The sequence below is a fragment of the Ovis aries genome, chromosome 3, assembly GCF_016772045.2.
Source record: "Ovis aries strain OAR_USU_Benz2616 breed Rambouillet chromosome 3, ARS-UI_Ramb_v3.0, whole genome shotgun sequence".
NCBI lineage: Eukaryota > Metazoa > Chordata > Mammalia > Artiodactyla > Bovidae > Ovis > Ovis aries.
Genome location: NC_056056.1, coordinates 196,443,958 through 196,469,702, shown reverse-complemented (window position 1 = coordinate 196,469,702; position 25,745 = coordinate 196,443,958). Strand labels below are relative to the sequence as shown.

At 40.1% G+C, this 25,745-nt stretch overlaps 1 long non-coding RNA gene across 1 annotated transcript in view; it reads right to left on the bottom strand.

Moving 5' to 3' along the window:
- Window positions 1-2,576: 2,576 nt before the first annotated feature.
- LOC121819196 (uncharacterized) overlaps window positions 2,577-25,745 on the bottom strand; it is a 30,854-nt gene continuing 7,685 nt past the window's right edge. Inside the window, exon 3 of the long non-coding RNA XR_009599989.1 lies at window positions 2,577-25,678. This is a non-coding gene — a long non-coding RNA (uncharacterized LOC121819196). The remainder of the gene's footprint in view (window positions 25,679-25,745) is intronic.

The window sequence follows — 25,745 nt, the reverse complement described above, 5'->3', positions numbered from 1 at the left end:
CTTGTCTTCATTAGGTCCACATCATTTTCCATTTGATCCCTTATTATACTATTCCTGAAAGGCAACACAGTAGTAACTTAGAACTCCACTTCTGGATGGTTATTTTGTTTTCTCTCCACATTTTATTTTTTGGCTGCACTTCCTCATGTGAACTTCCCTCAGCCAGGGATCAAACCCACATCCCTTGCATTGGGAGAATGGAGTCTTAACCACTGAGCCACTAGGGAAGTCCTCTCCCCATATTTTTGGATATTCAAGATAATAGAGATATAGAATAATTTCTGAAATTTTTCTTGTTTAACTGAATTTACCAGTATGTATGAAGTACCAGAAGCCAGATACCAGGAAAGACAAAGACCAATTGAACTTAGTCTATGAACTCAAGAAGTTTGCAAGAGAGACTTTCCTATGAGCAGCAAAATTACTCATAATCTCAATTGATATTTAGCAGGTAATATTTTGGGCTGATTCATCAGCACTTACTCCTTTTGTGACAATGCTTCCCAACTATAGAGAAGGGCCCTAAGACTACCTTAGCACCAGGGCTGGTCACCGACCCAAGTTGAATTAATTAAATTCTCCCTACTGAATTTTGCATGAGGACACAGAGGCCTGAAAATTATCTCTGGCCTGGGTCAGATACCGTCTTTCCTGGTGACTCAGATGGTAAAGAATCTGCCTGCAATGTGAGAGACCTGGGTTCAGTCCCTAGGTTGGGAAGATCCCCTGGAGGAGGGCATGGCAACCTACTCCAGTATTCTTGCCTGGAGAATCCCATAGTCAGAGGAGTCTGACAGGCTACAATCCATGGAGTTGCAAAGAGCAGGACACGACGGACTGACTAACACACACATATACACACAGGTCAGGGACACCCAGTAAATGAGGGCAGTGGATTGACTAGGCATGATATGGTTGCCAGGTAAACTATAGGCATCTTGGATTTTCATTTGCTAAATCTGGCAAATCAACACATATGCCATGCAAAGTGAAGAACGCTGCTCTGTAAAAACAGAGTAAAAACATAGCAATAAGCAAAGTTAAAGAATATGGTGAGGGACTTCCCTGGTGTTCCAGGGGTTTAGACTTCCTGTTTCCACTGCCTGGGGCACAGGTTCAATCTCTGGTCGGGGAACTAAGATTCTGCATGCCAAGCAGTTCAGCCAAAGGACTGAATACATAAATAAAGGGCAATTAAAAAAAAAAAAAAAGACTAGAGTAAATGTGCAGTGGGGTGGGAATAAGGAGGGAAAGGAAGAAGCACACCAAGTGTTGCCTTGGTCACTGACAACTTTTCAGTCCTCAACTCCACTTCCTCAGATCTGATTGTACTTCTTGCCCTTGAGTTCTCTGAGATACCTTGCCTCTTTATAAAAGATTCTTCTTTTCTTTAGCTAGCTCAGAGGAAATCTGTTCCTTATATCAAATATGTCCTAAGGCATGTAATATAATGTTCTCAGACTTCGAGGGAAAGTTTTTATTTTCTTACAAACTTTAAAGAATTCACAAGGTCCATAAGATATGTGAAAGGGAAACTTGTTTCTTATTTATCAAGAGTAGGAAATCTTGCCTCTCTGTAATATATATCATGAAAGGTCTGAATCAATATTTAAAAAAATTTGGAAACCTATTCACAAGAGGTCTTCTTGGGGTCCTTAGAAGCCCAAGTAGGGTTAAGGGTTGGGAGGGAGCTCAAGAGAGAGGGGATATATGGATACATGTAGCTGATTCACAGTGTTGCGGAACTAACACAACATTGCAAAATGATTATACTCCAATTAAAAAATAAATGAAAAATAAAATGAGCTACAAAGATATATTATACAATAGAAGGAATACACTCAATATTCTACAATAACTATAAATGGAGTGCGTGTGTGTGTGTGTGTGTGTGTGTTAAGTCACTTCAGTCACATCTGACTGTGTGACGCTATGGACTGTAGCCCATCAGGCTCCTCTGTCCATGGGATTCTACAGGCAAAAATACTGGAGTGGATTTCCATGTCCTCCTGCAGGGAATTTTCCTGACACAGGGATTGAACCTGCATCTCTTGCACTGCTTTGTCGGGGGCTTCTTTACCAAGAGCACCACTAGGATGCCCTTAAATGGAACATAACTTTTTAAATTGTAAACCACTATATTGTACACCTGTAGTTGGGAATAACAGGCCACCTGACTGGCCTCTTGAGAAACCTATATGCAGGTCAGGAAGCAACAGTTAGAACTGGACATGGAACAACAGACTGGTTCCAAATAGGAAAAGGAGTACATCAAGGTTGTATGTTGTCACCCTGCTTATTTAACTTATATTCAGAGTACACCATGAGAAACGCTGGGCTGGATAAAGTACAAGCTGGAATCAAGATTGCTGGGAGAAATCTCAATAACCTCAGATATGCAGATGACACCACCCTTATGGCAGAAAGTGAAGAGGAACTAAAAGCCTCTTGATGAAAGCGAAAGAGGAGAGTGAAAAAGTTGGCTTAAAGCTCAACATTCAGAAAACTAAGATCATGGCATCTGGTCCCATCACTCATGGGAAATAGATGGGGAAACAGTAGAAACAGTGTCAGACTTTATTTTTTTTGGCTCCAAAATCAGTGCAGATGGTGACTGCAGCCATGAAATTAAAAGACGCTTGCTCCTTGGAAGAAAAGTTATGACCAACCTAGATAGAATATTGAAAAGCAGACATTACTTTGCCAACAAAGGTGTGTCTAGTCAAGGCTATGGTTTTTCCAGTGGTCATGTATGGATGTGAGAGTTGGACTGTGAAGAAAGCTGAGCGCTGAAGAATTGATGCTTTTGAACTGTGGTGTTGGAGAAGACTCTTCAGAGTCCCTTGGACTGCAAAGAGATCCAACCAGTCCATTCTGAAGGAGATCAGCCCTGGGTATTCTTTGAAATGATGCTAAAGCTGAAACTCCAGAGCTTTGGCCACCTCATGAGAAGAGTTGACTCATTGGAAAAGACTGATGCTGGGAGGGATTGGGGGGCATGAGGAAAAGGGGACAACAGAGGATGAGATGGCTGGATGGCATCACTGACTCGATGGACGTGAGTCTGGGTGAACTCCAGGAGATGGTGATGGACAGGGAGGCCTGGCGTACTGTGATTCATGGGGTCGCAAAGAGTCGGACATGACTGAGCGACCGAACTGAACTGAACTGAACATACAATATTGTATAACAACTACACTTCAAGTTTAAAAAAAGGGTTAATAAAAGTGTCGATAAACTCATTTGATGTGCTTCCGTAAGATATGATTCTAAATCATTGTGCCAAAAGTAAAAACTGTGAAGTGGTTAAATGACAAAACCATCAGGTATTATCAGTTTCAATTATGCTTATTCCACCTTTTCCCTTTTCTTGCCTCTTTCCTTTCCTCTTTTCCTTTGTATATCCTCCCTCCCTATTCTCTAACCTCTCTCCTTAAGTTCCTGCTGAGGAAAAAAGGGCCATCAAAAAAAAAAAAATCCCTAACACCTCAGTGTAAATTAGCCAAAAGTGTTATTCACACTTGGAGTATTTGCATTAAAAATAAAAAGACCTTGAGAGTGGGAAGCCAGGAACACTTCTGGACTTGCTGAGAGTGACAACTCCACATAATGTGGGGTTTATGTTAAATAATATTAGTTAATGGATTGGGGCAGATCATACTGAATGCTCAAGAAAAACATCATGCTCTGTTTCAATTTACCCAAGCTGAGATTGACTTAGGGCTGGAGATGATTTTCCAAAGGGAATGTGAAAAGTGGATTCAGGTGACTCAGTAAAGAATCTACCTGTCAGTGCAGGAGATTCGGGTCAAATGGTGGATTGGGAAGATCCCTGGCGGAGGAAATGGCAACCCATTCCAGTATTCTTGCCTGGAGAATCCCACAGACAGAGGAGCCTGGAGTGCTACAATCTATGGGGTGGTCCTTCTAACCCTGCTCTCCTGCCCACCTTCACACATACACACTTCAACGTGGTGCTCAGTGAAATGGGACTCATCCATCAAGACCCAGCTCATTAGTACTTCCATTGTGATTTTTCCCAGGAGAGGCCTCTTGTCTCCTTCCTTATATAAGACCTAGGGAAGCACCATAGAATAGTGACCAACAGTACCAATTCTGAAGTCAAACTGCAGTGTTCAAATTCCAGATCTGCCATTTATCAGATTTATCTGCATAATTGTGGGCCTGTTCCTTTATAAAACGAGGGTAATGTAAGTGACAACCTCATAAGTTTGTTATGGATATATGGCAGGTTAACACACAGTAAACAGTTAAAACAATGTTATGTAGGAAATGAGCATTCAGTAGATATTTGAATTTCTATAAAGAGGATAGTATATCACTTAGTCCATTGCATTTTGTTAGATTTGTGTGAGTCCAGTTTCTCTAGTCAAGAAACAAATTTCATTCATTTTTGGATCCATAGTGCCTGGCCAAATACAGGCAAGAAGATACTCAGTATATTTCTGATGAATAAATGAACAAGCCTCTGGCACTTGCAAGTCAAGGAGATTCCTCCCTTGGAAAAACAGAATTGCCGAGGAAGAGGAGTCCCAGAAGATACTGAATCCTGTGTTTCTGGCCTGGGAACCACAGATCCACTTACACGAAAAGTAAGGATGCAGAAGTGGAGATGGGCAGATGTTGTCAACCTGCAGGGTTGGAAGAGAAAGCAAATTCACTGTAGTTTGAGGGCAAAGGAGAAAAGATCCCTGGATAGGAGCTGAAGATCCTCCTTTCACATCCTAAACTGTGGCCAATTTCCATTGTGAAGCTCCTCTTCTGTCATTTCCATATAAGAAAGTGAGATGGGTCCACATGAAACTGGGCAATTCTTTTTTAAAATTAATACATGTATTTTTGGCTGCCCTGGGTCTTCACTGCTGCACGCAGGCTTTCTCTAGTTCTGGCAAGTGGGGGCTGCTCTCTGGTGTCACGCAGGCGTCTCATTGCAGTGGCTTCTCTTGTTGAAGAGCACGGGCTCTAGAGCATGTGGGCTCAGTAGTTCTGGATAGCAGGCTCAGTTGCTCTGTGGCATGTGGGATCCTTCTGGCCCAGGAATCAAACCCACGTTCCCCTGCATTGGCAGGTGAATTCCTAACCATCAGACCACCAGAAGTCCCTGGGCAATTTTTTAACTGGAAAGACTCAAGGATAACTGTAAATGCTAAACAGACGTATTTCCGATTTTTCATAGCTAGACATAGGAAATTGACCAGGGACACTGAGTGGCACTTAGCAGAGTGATTGGCACAATGTTGATACTCAATAAAAAAGTGTTGAATTGAGCCAAGAATGACAGAATAAAATAACGAAAGAATGAAAAGGAAGTAAATGGATCAATCAATTGTGGGGGTCAATTCATAAACTGCACCATGTAGGTAATATGTTCAGTATCCTCAAAACCGTGTCCCAAAGAAGCCTGGGTCAGGGACATGTTGAAAGGTTTATAATCATTTACGTTTGAAAAAGGCAGCAAACTAGACCTTGGAGATTTTAAGAAATGAACATTAGCTTATTAAGGTCTCTGTTTAGCTTTGTTTGGTTAATAGCACGGAACATTTTCCCTCTGTAGAGTGTTCAGTCATCTGGCTCTGACTGAGAAATTTGAGGAAATGAATAATCTCAAAGTTTGAAAAACACATAAAATTAAGTTGAATTATATGCTTGAAAGATTAAATACAATGCATATTCAAAAACAAGGGCCATTTCTGGTATGAAGCTGTGGCATTTCTCAAAGTTTCTGTGGTAGTTAAATGCTGTTTTAATATTTATTGTTAATGTATTTTTATTGGGGTAAAATATATATAGCACAAAGTTTACTATTTCAACCATTTTCAAGTTACAATTCAGTGACATTGGTACCTTTGCTATGTTATGCAACCTTTATCATTATCCATTTCCAGCACTTTATTCTCAGAAAGTCTATACCCATTAAACAATAGCTGCATTCTCTTCTTCCTCCAGCCCCTGGTAAACTCTATTATGCTTTTTGTCCTATTAGTTTTTCTATTCTAGGTACCTTATTTAAAATGAATCATAAAATGTACGTTCTTTTGTCTGGCTTATTCTACTTAGCATTGTGTTATCAAGGTTCACCTGTGTAGTAAGATGAATCAGAATTTCATTCCTTTTATTTTCTTGGACTGAATATATATACATTCCTTTGTATGCATATACCACATTTTGTTTACCCATTCATCCACTGATGAACGTTTGAATTACTTCCACCTTTTGGCTATTGTAAATCATGCTGGTGAGAACACTGGTGTATAAGTATCTGTTTGAGACCCTGTCTCAATTCTTTGGTAATATACATAGAAGTGGAATTCCTGGATCATATGATATTCTTTTTGAGGAACTACAGTTTTTTTTAACTTCTTGAGGAACTCATGTTTTTATTTTTTATCTGACTGAATATTTTTCTTAATTGCTAAGTTAATAAAGTGTAGATTTTGCTATCTTACGCAAGAGTTTATACTATCAGAATATAACATTTAGCAGGAATTTTAATCATAATATTTTATAGAAAAAAGCAATTCTTCACAATATTTAGGGCTAAGGAACATTCTTGGGATGTGGTAGAAGGTAACTGATTGACCAAGTAGCATTACAATGAGAATATCGATTGGTCATGTTTGACTCTTTGGACTGACTTATACAGTCCATGGAATTCTCCAGACCAGAATACTGGAGTGGGTAGCCATTCCCTTCTCCAGGGGACTTTCCCAACTCAGGGATCGAACCCAGGTCTCTCATATTGCAGGAAGATTCTTTACCAGCTGAGCTCCCAGGGAAGCATAACAAAGACAGTATGAATAAAAATACATTTTTTTCCTCCTGCTCACTTTCTCCCAACTTCAGCCATTGGGTCAATGCAAAACCAGTCCTCAGTGTCTCTGTCTCAGTTTGGCATGCTACCAGGTGGTCCAGATGTCCTCCCTTTTCCCTTTTGATGACTACTGCTTGCTTCTTATCTACCCAAAGATCAGGCGAAACTAATCATTTCCTTGAATGCTTACATCTTCAAAGTTTCATCCTCTCACTCCCAAAAAATTGCTGTTATAGTCTTTATTTCATTAGTTAACATTTCTACGTAGGCTTATTGTTTCTTAGAAATCTTAACTGACATCTCTCAATCCTGCACATCCTTCCATTAATAATGAGAGTTCAGGTCCTGATGGATCAATGGCTGACTCCAAGCTCCCAATGAAGGGGGCCCAGGCAGGATCCTTGGTCAGGGAACTAGATCTCGCATGCTGCAACTAAAGGTCCTGCATCCTGCAACGAAGATGTCAGATCCCACGTGCCGCAACTAAGACCTGGAGCAGTCAAATAAATAAATATTTTTTAAAATAATAATGAGATCTGAAATAAAAGTTTCTAGAGTTTTTGGTATGACTTGGATAGATTTCATCCCTCAATACAACCCTTTTCTGCTTACCATCTTCCTCCACTTTACGAATAATATTTATTCATGAAAATTTTCTCCTTGGATTAGTTCTTTTAAAAAAAGAGAGAGAGAGAGATAATCATTGTATATAACATTATGTTGGGCTACCCAAGTGGCATCAGTGGTAAAGGACCCACCTGTCAACACAGGAGATGTAAGAGACTCAGGTTCAACCCCTGGATCAGGAAGATCCCCTGGAGAAGGGAATGGCTAACCACTCCAGTTTTCTGGATAATTCCATGGACAGAGGAGCCTGGTGGGCTACAGTCCATGGGGTCGCAAAGAGCTGGACACAACTGAAGTGACTTAGCACGCATGTAGGCATATTTTCTTTGGAAAAATGTCGTTTATATTATCTGTCCAAGTTTTAATTGTCCTGTTTGGGGAATTTCCCAGCAGTCCAGTGGTTAGAACTCCAACCTCTCACTGCCATGGGCCTAGATTCAATCCTTGGTCAGGGAACTAAGATCCCACAAACTGTGTGGGGGGAAGAAAAGTGTTGCTTTTTTTTTTTTTGCTATTGAGTTGCTTGCTCTGTTTATGTAATTTGGATATTAAGCCCTTACTGGAAATTTTATTTCAAATATTTTCTCTCATTTAGTAGGTTGCCTTTTCATTTGTTAATGGCTTCCTTTTCTGTGCAAAAGCTTTTTAATTTGATGTGGTACCATTTGTTTATTTTTGCTTCAGTAACCTCAGATATGCAGATGACACCACCCTTATGGCAGAAAGTGAAGAAGAACTAAAGAGCCTCCTGATGAAAGTGAAAGAGGAGAGTGAAAAAGTTGGCTTAAAGCTCAACATTCAGAAAACTAAGATCATGGCATCTGGTCCCAACACTTTACAGCAAATAGACGGGGAAACAGTGGAAACAGTGGATGACCTTATTTTTCTGGGCTCCAAAATCACTGCAGACAGTGATTGCAGCCATGAAATGAAAAGACGCTTACTCCTTGGAAGGAAAGTTATGACCAACCTAGACAGCTTATTAAAAAGCAGAGACATTGCCAACAAAGGTCCATCTAGTCGAGGCTATGGTTTTTCCAGTAGTCATGTATGGATGTGAGAGTTGGACTATAAAGAAGGCTGAGCACTGAAGAATTGATGCTTTTGAACTGTGGTGTTGGAAAAGACTCTTGAGAGTCCCTTGGACTTCAAGGAGATCCAACCAGTCCATCCTAAAGGAGATCAGTCCTGGGTGTTCGTTGGAAGGACTGATGTTGAAGCTGAAACTCCAATACTTCGGCCACCTGATGCGAAGAGCTAACTCATTTGAAAAGACTCTGATGCTGGGAAAGATTGAGGGCAGGAGGAGAAGGGGATGACAGAGGATAAGATGGTTGGATGGCATCACTGACTCCATGGACATGGGTTTGGGTGGACTCTGGGAGTTGGTCATGGACAGGGAGGCCTGGCGTGCTGTGGTTCATGGGGTTGCAAAGAGTCAGACATGACTGAGCGACTGAACTGAACTGAACTGAACTGAGCCTTTACTTCTGGAGTCAGATTAATAATTTAATACCTTCCCCAGTGGCTCAGTGGTAAAGAATCCACTTACCAATGCTGGAGATGCCAGAGAGATGACTTTGATCCCTGAGCCAGGAGCATCCTCTGGAGAAGGAAATGGCAACTCACTCTAGTTTTCTTGCCTGGAAGATTCCATGGACAGAGGAGCCTGGTGCGCTACATTCCATGGGGTGGAAGAGTCAGACATAACTGAGCATGCAGGCACATACTGATTGTTACAGATTTGCAATATAGTTCAAAACCACTGCTTTGTTTGTCTTTCTCAAGATTGCTTTGGCTGTTTGAGGTCTTTTGTGGGTCCATATAATTTTTTTTTTTTTTTTTTGGCTGGGACTTCGTTGCTGTTCTTGGGCTTTCTCTAAGTTGCTGTTCTTGGGCTTTGTGGTGAGTGGGGGTACTATTCATTGAGGTGCACAGGCTCTGGGGTACTTGGGCTTCAGTAGTTGTGGCACATGGGCTTAGATGCTTCACAGCATATGGAATCCTACCAACCAGCGACTGAACCCATGTCCCTTGCATTGGCAGATGGAGTCTCAACCACTAGACCATCAGGGAAGTCTCTCCATTCAAATTTTTAAATCATTTGTTCTAGTTCTGTGAAAAGTTCCATTGGAATTTGAGAATGCAGTGAATCCGTAAGCCTGTTGTTCAGTCTCCACCTGTGTGTGTTTTTTCTTCTAGCACTTTGAATATAGCGCTCCACTCTGATTTGCAAACTTTCTGCTGAAAAGCCAACTGATAGTCTCCTGGGGGTTTCCTTGTATGTAACAAGCTCTTTTTCTGCTTACCATCTCCCCCTACTTTATGATATCATAATTTATCCCTGAAAAGATTCTCTTTGCATTTGTTCTTTTAAGGTGAAAAAAGTAACACTAATTTTAATGGGTATTCTCTAAGCTGCAATTCCCCAAACCAAAAAGCAACATGTTTTAAAGCAAAGTTTGTTTCTCCCATGTTCTCCACTCTCATTTTTTAACAAGATAGATTTGGCAAAATTCACCAGTAGTCCTCTGGATTAAATGGGGACCAAGAAGGAGCTCAGAAGGAGGTAGGCTGGGGGAAGAGGTAAAACTACACTAAGGTTAAAAGGGATCATGAGCTCTGAGAGCTGTGAAGTGGATAGAGAAGAAGGATGCAGTGATACTTGAAAAGGGATCTCAGGTGTTAAATAACACCTTGGTTTGTGTTTTGCCAAGCAGGCAGAAAAAACTAAGAGGAGGAGAAACTATCATAGCTATAATTCTTAACTTATAAACTCAATCTAAATGCATTGTAACAAAACTGGTCAAGTGAGTGATTATAACAAATGCTACAAGAATTGTTGTGGGTTTCAAAGAACTCACAAAAGACCAGGAGTGAGCAAAATTTTTAAAATATTTTCTGGAATAAGAAAGCATGTTCTAAGCTATAGAGCATAGGCTTTTGTGATTGTTTTCGTGATCGTCATTCTTAAGGAAAAGTAATTTTGCATCATCTTTATCTTTGAAGAGTGTGCTGGACCAACTTTATGTATCAAATACCGAGATATAGAATAGTAGTTCCTAAACTATTTTCCTTAGAAATCTGGGGCACAGAACAGGTATAGCAGCTGGGATAAAAGAATTATATACATATTTCCCTCTAGTCAGTGGACACTAAAAGTATAACAATTATGAATGACAACTTTTGAAAGTAAAAAAAAAAATTGTTGCGATCCACTAGTACAAAATATTTAGATATTTACAAGCAAAAACCAAAAAGATAGAAAATGGGATTTTAGAGTAAAGGGATGATCGGGTCCAATGCAATAGCCTTGTCAGTCAGCACACTCTTGCAACTTACCCAACTCTTTCCAGTAGTGTGTTGCCTTCAGTATTGTTCTAAAGGAATTTTCCTCTCAGAGTTTTGTTATTCTGAAATTATAAGCTTTTCCCCAAAGATAATTACCATTAATATTTTCTTTTGATCCACTAGACATTTTTCTCTGTATATATTTTTCCTAATAAAATTGGGATTTTAAAATGGCACCAGACTATTAATACTATTTTTTCAGCTTTATTGAATTAAATCATCAAAACTGTAAGATATTTAAAGGGTCCAAAATATACGTTATGAGAAGATTCTCCTATCACCTCACATGGTTGTTTTTCTTTTATAAAAACATTTATGTTTCACTCTAAGCAAACTTAATTATACAGTGCAGTGTTACCAGTTATAGTTACTATGCTGTATATTTGATCCTCAGAACTTGTTCATTCATTGATGTTATAACTGAAAGTTCATGCCCTTTTACAACATCTTCCTACCCCCTCATCTCCCCTGTCCCAGACCCCTGCAACCACTGTTCAGTCTCTGTTCCTATGGGTTCAACTTTTTAAAATATTATTATTGTGTATGCATTTCTGGTTTCTATAAGTTCATAATAATTTTTTTTACAGTTTTTTTCTAATTTTATTTTATTTTTTTTACTTTACAATACTGTATTGGTTTTGCCATACATCAACATGTATCCGCCATGGGTGTACATAAGTTCCCACTCCTGAACCCCCCTCCCACCTCCCTCCCTATACCATCCCTCTGGATTATCCCAGTGCACCAACCCCAAGCATCCTGTATCATGCATCAAACCTAGACTGGCGATTCATTTCTTATATAATATTATACATGTTTCAATGCCATTCTCCTAAATCATCCTGCCCTCTCCCTCTCCCACAGAGTCAAAAAGTCTGTTCTGTACATCTGCGTCTCTTTTGCTGTCTCGCATACAGGGTCATCATTGCCATCTTTCCAAATTCCATATATATGTGTTAGTATACTGTACTGGTATTTTTCTTTCTGGCTTACTTCACTCTGAATAATCTGCTCCAGTTTCATCCACCTCATTAGAACTGATTCAAATGTATTCTTTTTAATGGTTGAGTAATACTCCATTGTGTATATGTACCACAGCTTTCTTATCCATTCATCTGCTGATGGACCTCTAGGTTGCTTCCATGTCCTGGCTATTATAAACAGTGCTTCGATGAACATTGGGGTACACGTGTCTCTTTCAATTCTAGTTTCTTTGGTGTGTATGCCCAGCAGTGGGATTGCTGGGTCATAAGGCAGTTCTATTTACAGTTTTTTTAAGGAATCTCCACACTGTTCTCCATAGTGGCTGTACTAGTTTGCATTCCCACCAACAGTGTAAGAGGGTTCCCTTTTCTCCACACCCTCTCCAGCATTTATTGCTTGTAGACTTTTGGATTGCAGCCATTCTGACTGGTGTGAAATGGTACCTCATTGCGGTTTTGATTTACATTTCTCTGATAATGAGTGATGTTGAGCATAAGTTCATAATAATTATTGAAAGTTGCCTTTTCACTTTACAAAATATTAATGTAATGATCATAAAGCAGTCTTTCCTATAGAGTTACGAATAGAAAATGTTACTGGGTGAGGTTCTAAATGAACTCTTGTCCTGGGTATTTTTATGGATAGTCTGGTAGATCAGTCCCTATGAGAGTATTCTGGGTGAAGTGCTTCTAACTTTCATATCCAGACATTAAAAAACAGAATCTCTGGTGAATAGTGACACTAAACATACAGTAGCCAAAAGTCAATTATTCAATTTGGATGAATTTTTTAAAAAGCATCTATCCAGTAATACACCCACTCCCTTTTTCTTTTTCCAAACACAATTATCTATAGGGTAGTTACAGAATATTGGTATTCTGATTCCAAATTGGCTTCTATTTGTTACAATTTATCTAAAAATCCAGTTTTTCATGAATAAAATGAATCTGTCTCTAAACTCATTAAGTTTAGATAAAATTTATCAAGGGTACTACTGTAGAGTCAATTTCTACAGAGATTTAGCTTATATGACCTATATCATTCTTTCAACCATAAGGGAAATATTTCAATTCACCCAAGTTTATGATGGACACTGAGTTTAGTCTATCATAAGGCTTTGTACATGAAACTTTATTAATTTTTTCCAATGGAAAAATATAAAATTGCTATGCTTCTCTAGGAATTTTAGAAAATGTAAATTTTCATAGCTAAATACAGGTGAAATGAAACTTATTTTATAATGAAAATAAAATATACTCCATAAAGATCTATTAGAAAATATGATGAGTTTCTAAAGAAAAAAACTAAACTAAAAGTTAATCACAGCAAGATTTAGGTATATGTCCTCCCCTGCTTTTCTAGTCATAAGCAGCCAATTATATTTCCCTGTGATAATAGTCTTCTAAAACCACATTTTTAATGGCCATGTGTTAAGAGCATAGATATACAAAAATGTGCCTAAAAAACCCAAATTCTTGAGCCTTTATGAGAAAAAAAGTTATTCTGATGAACAACTCTGTATATATAACTTTGCCACGTTTTTTTATTATTGCCTTAGGATAAATTCCAAGAAGTATTATTTCTGGGCCAAAGGATATACCCATTTTAAGACATCTGTCAAATATGGCCGAGATGCCCTTCAGAAAATTAATATCTATCTAACTCTCAACTGGGGCTTCCCTGATGGTGCAGATGGTAAACAATCTGCCTACAGTACAGGAGACCTAGATTCGAACCCTGGGTAGGGAAGATCTCCTGGAGAAGGGAATGGCTACCCACTCTAGTATTCTTGCCTGGAGAAGTCCGTGGACAGAGGAGCCTTGTAGGCTACATTCACGGGGTCACAAAGAGTCAGAGACGACTTAACGACTATTACTTTCACTACGCCTGTTTTTTTTTTTTTTCACTTCACTCTTTAACTCTCAGTGGTAGAATACAAGAGCTTCACCTTCTGCACCTCTATAGAAATGGATTTCCCCCCCTTAAATCCTTTTTCTGCACCCAGTGTTAAATAGTACTTAAGGAAAAGAATTGTCTTATTTATTTGATTCTTAATATAGTTCCTGCCAGATACTCTGTATTCATTAAATATATTTATTAAATTAAAGATGAATGAATATATACTATTCTAAGTGGGACATCAGGTAAATATGGAAAAATAATAGAATGTGGAGAAAAAAAGAAAATTCAGACAAAGAACTAGGAGGCTAGCTCTTCTAACCAGTTTCATCACATCAGGCAAGTAATTTAACCTGTCTGACTACCGCAAAATTGCACTCATTTCACATGCTAGCAAAGTAATGCTCAAAATTCTCCAAGGCAGGCTTCAAAAGTATGTGAACCGTGAACTTCTAGATGTTCACACTGAATTTAAGAAAGGCAGAGGAATCAGACATCAAATTGCCAACATTCGCTGGATCATCGAAAAAGAGAGTTCCAGAAAAACATCTACTTCTGCTTTTTTGACTATGCCAAAGCCTTTGACTGTATGGATCACAACAAACTGTGTAAAATTCTTTAAGAGATGGGAATACCAGACCACCTGACCTGCCTCCTCAGAAATCTGTATGTAGGTTAAGAAGCAATAGTTAGAACTGGACATGGAACAACAGACTGGTTTCAAATCGGGAAAGGAGAACATCAAGGCTGTATATTGTCACCCTGCTTATTTAACTTATATGCAGAGTACATCATGAGAGATACTGGACTGGATGAAGCACAAGCTGGAATCAAGGTTGCCAGGGAAAATATCAATAACCTCAGATATGCAGATGATACCACCCTTATGGCAGAAAACAAAGAAAAACTAAAGAGCCTCTTGACGAAAGTGAAAGAGGAGAGTGAAAAAGTTAGCTTAAAGCTCAACATTCAGAAAACGAAGATCATGGCATCTGGTCCCATCCCTACATGGCAAATAGATGGGGAAAGAATGGAAATGGAGACAGACTATTTTGGGGGGTTCTCCAAAATCACTGCAGATAGTGACTGCAGCCATGAAATTAAAAGACGCTTGCTCCTTGGAAGAAAAGCTGTGACGAACCTAGACAGCATATTAAAAAGCAGAGACATTACTTTGCCAACAAAGGTCTGTCGAGTTAAGGCTATGGTTTTTCTAGTAGTCATGTATGGATGTGAGAGTTGGACTCTAAAGAAAGCTGAACGCTGAAGAATTTATGCTTTTGAACTACAGTATTTGGAGAAGACTCTTGAGAGTCCCTTGGACTGCAAGGAGATCCAAGCGGTCCATCCTAAAGGAGATCAGTCCTGAATATTCATTGGAAGGACTGATGCTGAAGCTGAAACTCTAATACTTTGGCCACCTGATGCAAAGAACAGACTCATTTGAAAAGACCCTGATGCTGGGGAAGATTGAAGGTAGGAGGAGAAGGGGACAATGGAGGAAGAGAAGGTTGGATGCCATCACCGACTCAATAGACATGAGTTTGAGTAAGTTCTGGGAGTTGGTGATGGATAAGGAAGCCTGGCGTGCTGCAGTCCATGGGGTCGCAGAGAGTCGGACATACTGAGCGACTGAACTGAACTGAACTTACCTCTTTTGGGGGCTTCCCAGATGGTGCTAGTGGTAAAGAACCTGCCTGTCAATGCAGGAAACATAAGAGATATGGGTTTGATCCCTGGGTTGGGAAGATCCCCTGGAGAAGGGACTGGCAACCCATTCCAGTATTCTTGCCTGGAGAAGTCCATACAGTCCACGGGATCTCAAAGACTGAGCAACTAGCAGTTTCAGTTAGTCAGTTCAGTCACTCAGTTGTGTCCGACTCTTAGCAGTTTATTTCCTTATTATCTGGGCTCCGCTGCGGCATTGCTGATGCAGGCTTTCTCTAGTTCCACAAGCGAGGGTGACTTGCTGCCTGTGGAGCTTAGGCTTCTCTTTGAGGTGGCTTCTCTTGTTGCAGACCACCGGCTTACTCGCCCCACGGCATGCAGGATCTTCTCAGACCAAGGACTGAACTTGTGTCCCCTGCATTGGCAGGCAGATTCTTAACCACTGGGCCACCAAGGAAGACCTGCCTAATAATTTTTGAACAAGGAGCCTGACGTTTTCATTTATGCAAACTCTACAGCTGGTTTTGCCTCTACTTCCTCATCTGTAAAATATAATAAAAGAAAATTAGGCCTGTTCAAGTTATAGCAATTTTGATTCAATGAGTTCTTCCTGAATACATGAGGCTACTATTTGCTGCTACTGCTAAGTTGCTTCAGTCGTGTCTGACTCTGTACGACCCCATAGACAGAAGCTCACCAGGCTCCCCCGTCCCTGGGATTCTCCAGGCAAGAACACTGGAGTGGGTTGCCATTTCCTTCTCCAATGCATGAAAATGAAAAGTGAAAGGGAAGTTGCTCAGTCGTGTCCGACTCCTAGCGACCCCATGGACTACAGCCTACCAGGCTCCTCCATCCATGGGATTTTCCAGGCAAGAGTACTGAAGTGGGGTGCCATTGCCTTCTCCGAAGGCTACTGTTTAGGTACATAAATATCTTGAAACAATTTTGAGAGTCATTCTAATTGCTTGATGGAGAGCCTCCATTCTGTGAATTGCTCAGCCCCTTTCTCTAACCCATCTCCTTAAATAGTCTCCTCCAGCCTCTCCCTTCTCAATCAGCTTCATCATTGCACTGGATTGTATTTACTCCTGCAGCACTGCAACCATTAAGTTTTTAATATGAAGGAACTGGAAAAGAGAAAGCTATTCATGATGATAAATTCTTATGGTCCAAAAAGAAAGAAATATCCAGTAAAATTTTCTATAAGGAGGGGATCGAGCAGAAACAAAAAGAAAAAATTTGGAAAATCAATTTGACTTTAACCTGGGCTTCCCTGGTGGCTCAGACAGTAAAGAGACCTTCTGCAATGTGGGAGACCTGGGTTCGATCCCTCAGTTGGGAAGATCCCCTGGAGGAAAGCATGGCAAGCCACTCTGGTATTGCCTGGAGAATCCGCATGGTCAGAGGGCCTGGCAGGTTGCAGTCCATTGGGTGGCAAAGAGTTGGACATGACTGAACAGCTAAGCACAAGCTTTACCTTGCAGATAATCAGAGTCATGGAACAGTAGGATTCTGTTCACTTTCTTTCTTCCCTCTGCCTTCTTTTCTTCTCTTCCTTCCTTCCTTTCCTTCTCTCCTCCCTCCTTTCCTTCCTTCCTCTCTTCTGTTTCTAAAAGCAATCCATTTCCATCCCTGAATTAAGCATAATTTCATGGAGGAAAATTCTCCTCCACAACTATTTCAAAACAAAAGCTGCTGTTCTAGTTTTATTTTGGAGTAGTCATTTTGAAAATAAGTGATGGTCTTTGGAGGAAAAAAAAAATCACAGCAAGCTGCCCAGAGATGGAGAAAGCATGCAAATTACTACTAATTTAAATGACCTTCCTTTTTTCCCTACTCTAGACAAATGCCATGTTTGCTTTAAAACATTTATATCTGAACAGTTCAAGCTATTTCAAGATATTATCTGTTTCAACACACACAATGAAACGTGCTGGGTAACTATTCCGCCATTTTACAGAGAGATGGAAAGTGAAAACCACCGATGCTGAAGCGACATAAGGCTGAGATCTCTGAGTCTAATGCTCTTTGCTGCATTTCAAAATGCTTAATAAAATGCACTCCTATTACTGAACTGGAACCATTTAGAAGGTTTTTTTTTTTTAAATGTTTTCTAAGATGTTTACTCTTTAGACTTCATTGTATATAGAACAAACCAGATGATATAAATCTTCTTGAAAACTGTGTCTTGCCCCTAATAAGCAGTGCTTTTCTACAAAGCATGTAGCTGGGAGAAAGTTGATGATACTGGCATAGCTGGTGTTCAAACCCTCTCCCTGAGACCTGGGTAGAGAGAAGACAAGCACAACACAACACATATCCAACAGCGCACAGTTGGCAAAGATGCTTATTTTGATCCAAGTTTTCTGTCTGTTTTGCTTTTTGTTTGCAATAATATGATAGCACATTGGCAATGTGTAGTCATAGTAAAGTAGTATGACTATTTGGGCAGTCAACTAACTTTTGCCTGCTGTACTTCAAATTAAGATATCAAAGAAATTGTCTAATTCCCAGAATGTATTAAAGCAGCCTGCCTCACTCCCAGGAAATAACGAGGTACAGCATAAGACTACCTAATTCATCCAAAAAAATAATTAGGAGTTATTGAAGCATAAAGCAAAGTTTGGGTAAGTAATTTTGATGTGTGTGTGGACATTCATATATTCATGAATTTATTCATTCAAAAAACTACTATCTGACATGGGATAGGCAGTGTGTGGTAAGTGCTGGGGAGTAAGATCAATGTGATGCATAAGATTAGGTTGGGCTGAGAGCGGCAGATCACCCTGATTTCCCCAAACAGCATTAGCTTAATCGAGATGGAATTTACTTTCTCCCTCACTTGCAAGTCTGAAGAAAGCACTCTAGAGTTGTTATGTTAGTGCTGCTGCCTGAAGTCCTAGGAGACCCAAAGTATAACCAGGTGTCTGCTCTGCATCCCTGGGGTGTAGGCTTTGTCTTCCTCAGCCCAGATGGAGGTTGTTATTCTTGTTCAGTCACTCCGTCACGTCCGACTCTTCGTGATCCCATGGACTTCAGCACACCAGGCTTCTTTCTCTGTCTGTCACTATCTCCCTGAATTTACTCTACCTTATGTCCATTGAATCAATGATGCCATCCAACCATCTTGTCCTCTGTACTCCCTTTTCCTCCTGCCCTCAATCTTTCCCAACATCAGGGTCTTTTCCAAAGAGTCGGCTCTTCGCATCAGGTGGCCAAAGTATTGCAGGAGGTAGAGTCGTCTAATCCACATCTCAAGCAACAGTTCAAAGAAGAGGAAATAAGCAGAATCAAGTATTTGCTAACCATCTATTAAGGAAATTTCCCATAATCTGCCATACATTTCTCTGTTTACATCCCACTCAGCAAAACCCACTTGAAGAGCTCATATCTAAGTTAAAGCATGTCTGGGAGATATGTCTTTAGTTCATGCATCCATGCATCCAACAGCAACAACAACAACAACAAAACTAAGGGGGCTTTAAGTGGGAAGAAAAGATGGGTAAATCATCAGTTTCTGCCTCTTATGGCCCCAAACCTCTTGTACCTAATATTCTAACAGAGCTATAGCAGGAAGGAATGAGGGCAGCGTCAGTGCTGCAGTTTACCAGTTTCAAGAAATACTCCCAAGGCAACAGAAATAAAAACAAAAATAAACAAATGGGACCTCATCAAATTTACAAGACTTTTGCACAGCAAAGAAAACCATAAGCAAAACAAACATGGCAAATAGATGGGGAAACAATGAAAACAGTGACAGACTTTCTTTTGGGGGGCTCTAAAATCATTGCACATGGTGACTGCAGCCATGAAATTTTAAAAAGCTTGCTCCTTGGAAGAAAAGCTTTGACAAACCTAGAAAGCATATTAAAAAGCAAAGACATTACTTTGTCAACAAAGGTCCATCTAGTCAAAGCTTGGTTTTTCCAGTAGTCACCCATGGAAAAGAACTGCAAAAAAGCAAAATGGCTGTCTGGGGAAGACTTACAAATAGCTGTGAAAAGAAGAGAGGTGAAAAGCAAAGGAGAAAAGGAAAGATATAAGCATCTGAATGCAGAGTTCCAAAGAATAGTAAGAAGTGATAAGAAAGCCTTCTTAAGTGATCAATGCAAATAAATAGAGGAAAACAACAGAATGGAAAAGACTAGAGATCTCTTTAAGAAAATTAGAGATACCAAGGGAATATTTCATGCAAAGATGGGCTCCATAAAGGACAGAAATGGTATAGACCTAACAGAAGCAGAAGATATTAACAAGAGGTGGCAAGAATACACGGTAGAACTGTACAAAAAAGATCTTCACGACCCAGATAATCATGATGATGTGATCACTCACCTAGAGCCAGACATCTTGGAATGTGAAGTCAAGTGGGCCTTAGAAAGCATCACTATGAACAAAGCTAGTGGAGGTGATGGAATTCTAATTGAGCTGTTTCAAATCCTGAAAGATGATGCTGTGAAAGTGCTGCACTCAATATGCCAGCAAATTGGGAAACTCAGCAGTGGCCACAGGACTGGAAAAGGTCCCTTTTCATTCCAATTCCAAAGAAAGGCAATGCCAAAGGATGCTCAAACTACCGCACAATTGCACTCATCTCACATGCTAGTAAAGTAATGCTCAAAATTCTCCAAGCCAGGCTTCAATAATACGTGAACCGTGAACTTCCTGATGTTCAAGCTGGTTTTAGAAAAGGCGGAGGAACCAGAGATCAAATTGCCAACATCCGCTGGATCATGGAAAAGCAAGAGAGTTCCAGAAAAACATCTATTTCTGCTTTATTGACTATGCCAAAGCCTTTGACTGTGTGGATCACAATAAACTGTGGAAAATTCTGAGAGAGATGGGAATACCAGACCACCTAACCTACCTCTTGAGAAATCTGTATGCAGGTCAGGAAGCAACAGTTAGAACTGGACATGGAACAACAAACTGGTTCCAAATAGGAAAAGGAGGACATCAAGGCTGTATATTGTCACCCTGCTTATTAAACTTCTATGCAGAGTACATCGTGAGAAACGCTGTACTGGAAGAAACACAAGCTGGAATGAAGATTGCCAGGAGAAATATCAGTAACCTCAGATATGCAGATGATACCACCCTTATGGCAGAAAGTGAAGAGGAGCTAAAAAGCCTCTTGATGAAAGTGAAAGAGGAGAGTGAAAATGTTGGCTTAAAGCTCAACATTCAGAAAACAAAGATCATGGCATCTGGTCCCATCACTTCATGGGAAATAGATGGGGAAACAGTGGAAATAGTGTCAGACTTTATTTTTGGGGGCTCCAAAATCACTGCAGGTGGTGACTGCAGCCATGAAATTAAAAGACGCTTGCTCCTTGGAAGAAAAGTTATGACCAACCTAAACAGTATATTCAAAAGCAGAGAAATTACTTTGCCGACTAAGGTCCTTCTAGTCAAGGCTATGGTTTTCCTGTGGTCATGTATGGATGTGAGAGTTGGACTGTGAAGAAGGCTGAGTGCCAAAGAATTGATGCTTTTGAACTGTGGTGTTGGAGAAGACTCTCGAGAGTCCCTTGGACTGCAAGGAGATCCAACCAGTCCATTCTGAAGGAGATCAGCCCTGGGATTTCTTTGGAAGGAATGATGCTAAAGCTGAAGTGCTAGTCTTTTGGCCACCTCATGTGAAGAGCTGACTCATTGGAAAAGACTCTGATGCTGGGAGGGATTGGGGGCAGGAGGAGAAGGGGACGACAGAGGATGAGATGTCTGGATGGCATCACAGACTCGATGGATGTGAGTCTGAGTGAACTCCGGGAGTTGGTGATGGACAGGGAGGCCTGGCGTGCTGTGATTCATGGGGTCGCAGAGTCGGACACGACTCAGCAACTGAACTGATGTATGGATATGAAAGTTGGACCATAAAGAAGGCTGAGCATCAAAGAATTGGTGTTTTTGAACTGTGGTGTTGAAGAAGACTCTTGAGAGTCCCTTGGATAACAGTCCTAAAGAAAATCAATCTTGAATATTCATTGGAAGGACTGATGCTGAAGCTGAAACTCCAATACTTTGGCCACCTGATGTGAAGAGTTGACTCATTAGGAAAGACCCTGATGCTGGGAAAGATTGAATGCAGGAGCAGAAGGGGACGACAGAGGAAGAGATGGTTGGATGGCATCACTGACTCAATAGGCATGAGTTTGAGCAAACTCCAGGAGATAGTGAAGGACAGGGAAGCCTAGCGTGCTGCAGTCCATGGGGTCCCAGAGTCAGACATGAGTGGGTGACTGAACAGTAAAAGCAATGAAAGAATGGGAGGAAAAGTTTGCAAAAAATGCAACTGACAAGGGCTTAATTTTCAAAATATACCCATATAATTCAACACCAGAAAAACAAACAACCCAATTGAAAAATGGGCAGAAGACCTACAGAGGTATTTCTCCAAAGAAGAAATACAGATGGCCAGCAGGCACATGAAAAGATGCTTAGCATTGCTAATTTTTAGAGAAATGCAAATCAAAACTACAGTGAGGTACCATCTCATGCTGATCAGAATGGCCATCATTAAAAATTTACAAATAACAAATGCTGGAGAGGGTTTGGAGAAAAGGGGAATTTCTTACACTTTGTAGGAAATGTAAGTTAGGTGTGTAAGTTATGTATGCAGACATATAAGTTAGTATGTTACTGTATGTAGTATGTACATACTAGGTATGTAGTATGTATATGGATGTATGTAGCATGTAAATGTATGTAGATATATAACTTAGTGCAGCCACAGTGAAAAACAGTATAGAGATTCCTTAGAAAACAAAAAAATACAATTACCATATGATCCAGCCATCCCATTCTTTGGCATATATCCAAACAAAATAATAAATCAGAAAGATACATGTATCCCTTTGTTCATAGTAGCACCATTTACAATAGCCAATTCATGCACACAACCTAAAAGTCTATCGACAGATGAATGGATAAAGATGTAGTATATATACATATATAATGGAATACTATTCAGCCATAGAAAAGAACAAAATAACACCATTTGCCACAACATGGATGAAAGGAGAAATTATCACCCTAAGGGAAGAAGTCAGAAAGACAAATACCCCTTTCATGCGGAATGCAAAATATGACACAAAGGACCCCAGAGATGAAGCATAAACAGAACCATGGACATAGAGAAAAGACTGGAGGTCACCAGGAGAGAGGGGGCTGGGAGACGGATGGACTGGGAGTTTGGGATTAGCAACAGCATGGATAAACAACAAGGCTCTACTATACAGCACAGGGAACCATATTCAAATCCTTTGCTAAACCATAACGGTGAAGAATACGGAAAAGAGTATCTCTGTGTGTATATGGATGTGTAATCTACATGGGCTTCCACGGTGGTTCAGACAGTAAAGAATCTGCTTGCAATGCAGGAGACCTGGGTTTAATCCCTAGGTCAGGAAAGTGTCTTGGAGAAGGGAATGCCTACCCATTCCAATATTCCTGTCTGGAGAATTCCATGGACAGAAGAGCCTGGCGGGCTACAGTCCTTAGGGTCACAAAGAGTCAAAGCTACTAACACTTTCAACTTTCATATGTATATGAATAACCAACTCACTTTGCTGCATAGCAGTCAGGAATACAACATTGTAAATGAACTATACTTTAATAAATGATCAAAAAAATTAATGCTTATAAGAGGTACCGTTGATTAACAACACAACTCAGGTAATGCTTTCTCCCAGAAAGACCTACCTACCCTCCCCCTGCCTTGGTTGCAAGATGGATGTCTTTTTTACAAGCTTTCTTCCATCTTGTGCACCATCTATGATATCATCTATTACCAATAAAATATATTTTATCTCTTATCTACTCCCCTCTACCTCAACTTGAGTACTGTGATGCCTTGAGGGCCATAACCTGCATTTGTATTTCTTTTTATCCCCAGTTTCCCTAGCCTAGGATGAGACGTATAATTAGGTTCATGAAAAGTGTCTATTACTTAAATTGGATAAATAAACTGCAGATAAAGAATCTCTAATCATAACAAAGCTAGTTACCACAGGGTAATAGCATAAAGGAGAATTTCTCCAGCTATCAAAATATTTAGCACCAAACTTTTTACTTATGAACAGAAGGGATTCTTTTATTTTAATCAATATTTAGAACATCATCTAATCTTCTGAGCATGTTAAATATTGCTGACAAATTCATAAATCATTACATTTTGCTTATGATGAATGTTATCACAATTATAAAAAAGTTAAAATCACCCTGTTATGAAGATTGCTTACCCAGGAAACTTTCTTAAAATACTCTAGTAAAAAATATACACAGGGGTTTCCCTTGTGGTCCAGTTGTTAAGAATCTGCTTTGCAATGCAGAGGACATGGATTCGATCCCTGGTCAGGGAACTGAGATCCCATGTGCCACAGACCAACTAAGCCCGAGTACCATGGACCACAACTAATAATAGGAAGTCCATGCACCACAGTGAAAGATCTCACATGATGTAACAAAGATCCTGCATGCCACAGCTAAGAACTGATGCAGCCAAATAAATACTACTAAAACAAACAAAAAAGCAAGATAAAGAGCTATTTCTATCTACTCTGTACAAATGATAAAGTTGGGCTCAGAAAGACACATCTGGAAATATATGCATATATGTACATGCACATAGTTTTCTATAATAAGATGAGCTGGGAGAAAATCTCTTGCTTTAAGCAAGCAGTGACTCAAAATATTAAAGAAACATCATCTATTCAGAAAGTAAAACAATAACAGGCATGCTTAGTCACTTCAGTTGTGTCCAACTCTCTGTGACCCTGGGGACTGTAGCCCGTCAGACTCCTCTGTCCATGAAATCCTCCAGGCAAAAATACTGGAGTGGGTTGCCATGCCCTCCTCCAGGGGATCTTCTGGACCCAGGGATCAAACCTGCATCTCCTAAATTTTGGCAGGTGGATTCTTTACCCACTGAGAGACCTGAGATGCCCAAAACACTAACAATGAGGGAGAAAATGACTCCCTTTTCATTTTCATTCCCTTTTTCATTTTCTTTCATTTATTCCTTGGGCTTAGGGCATGAGATCTGATAACCTTTATCACTTACAGCTACACACATAATTCATGATTGTAAGTTTGTTTTTTCCTCCAGTTCATTCAGCTATAGTATCTGATTTTCTAGGTACTACGATTATTTTTATCCATATTGCTTTTTCTAGGAAGAACTTATATTCAAAAGAAGACGCCATAAGGCCCTTTAGCAATTACAGACAATGCTTAATCCTTTCTGTCCTTCAATATCTCACTCAATTGAACTACAAATCTTACTATTCTTTAAGCCAGGTAGACAGTTATCCAGAAAGCAGCTATTTTCATATACTGCTATGCTGGTCTTGGGCTCATGCCATTTTTTTTTTCTCTTCTATATGGGATATTCTATAAAAAGCTAAACAGAATGTTAAATCTAAGAAAGGAAAGAAGCGTGACTCACTGGCAACTTGCAGTAATAAAAACAGAAATAAGTATCAAATAAGGAGTTCTTCATAAATACAGTGCACTATGTAAATATCAGTACTATTATTCATTCACATAAGCAATGTTTATTGAATGTTAGGTGATAAAGATAAATAAATAAAATGTTTCCATTGAAGGAATTAAGATGGAGAAAGAGATGTAGGCTATAAGAGCAATTCAGTAGAGAAGGTATGGGAATATGGTAGAAGGAGTAGCTTGTTGACCCCAAGGAATCAAGGATGGTTTCTCTTTTTGGCCACCCCATCAGGCATGCCGGATCCTACTTCCCTGCCCAGGGATCAAATCTGTGCCTCTTGCAGTGGAGTGCAGAGTCTTAACCACTGGACTACCAGGGAAGTCCCCCAGAGATGGTTTCTTCGTGGAAGTCTTGAGCTAAGAGTGTAAACGTAAGTAGGAGTTTGTTAGGTAAACAGGGAAGGGGACATTGTAGGGAGAGAGAGGGGCATGTATGGAGACCTGAAAGAGCCTGGCTCAATTAGAGAACAGTAAGCCTGGGCTTCCCTGGTGGCTCAGCAGTAAAGAATCTGCCTGCAATGCAGGAGACACAGGAGATGCAGGTTCAGTCCCTCGGTTGGGAAGATTCCCTGGAGGAGGGTATGACAACCCACTCCAGCATCCTTGCCTGGCGAATCCCATGGAGAGAGGAGCCTGGAGGACTGTAGTCCACAGGGTGGAAAGAGTTGGAGATGCTGAAGTGACTGAGGACACACCAGGCAACTCATGGTGAGCAGTGGGTGGGCAGGGCTCAGATCAAGAAGGGTCTCGAAAACCAGGCAACAGGCTTAGGATCTGTCTTCTCAGATTTTTGAGCCTTGAGAAGATTTTCTGCAAGAAAGAAACATAATATGATTTGCATTAAAAAAAAAAACAATCCTTCTTGTAGCAGCGATGA